The sequence below is a fragment of the Orycteropus afer genome, unplaced genomic scaffold, assembly GCF_000298275.1.
Source record: "Orycteropus afer afer isolate SDZICR_OR568_19922 unplaced genomic scaffold, OryAfe1.0 scaffold00072, whole genome shotgun sequence".
Lineage (NCBI taxonomy): Eukaryota > Metazoa > Chordata > Mammalia > Tubulidentata > Orycteropodidae > Orycteropus > Orycteropus afer.
In genome coordinates this window covers 3,368,833-3,369,515 of record NW_006921659.1, presented here as the reverse complement: position 1 = coordinate 3,369,515, position 683 = coordinate 3,368,833, and positions in this window count along the sequence as shown.

Sequence of the window (683 nt, the reverse complement as noted above, 5' to 3'; positions counted from 1 at the left end):
TTGTGTGATATAGTGCTGGAAGATGAGTCCTTCAGGTTGGAAGTCACTCAAAATAAGACTGGAGAAGAGCTTCCTCCTCAAAATAGAATTGACTTTAATGATGTGGATGGAGTAAAGTTTTTGGGACCTTCATTTGCTGATGAGGCATTACTCAAAATGAGAAAAGAAAAAAGCTGCAAACATCAATTAATAACCAGAACATAGAATGTATGAAGTATGAACCTAGATTAATTGAAAGTCATCAAAATTCAGATGGAACACACAAAGATGGATATCCTAGCCATTAGGGAACTGAAACAGACTGGTATTGGCCATTTTGAATTGAACAATCATATGGTCTACCAAGCACTCCTAGAGGTTCTAAAACAACCTTCAGACAGGCACAAGAGCTGCATTCTAAATCAAAGTAGGTCTTACCTATACCTAGAGATACCAATTGCTGGCAAACAAACAGAAAGAAAACATTCTGGGATGTCTGAAGAGTTCTCAGAATAATACAAAACAGGCTTGTAAACAGATAAAACAAAGACAAAAGGAAACTGGTTGTTGTTGTTGTTAAGTGCCGTCGAGTCGTTTCCGACTCATATTGACCCCATGCACAGCAGAACGAAACACTGCCCGATCCCGCGCCAGCCCCACAATCCCTGCTATACTTGAGCCCATCATCGCAGCCACCGTGTCAA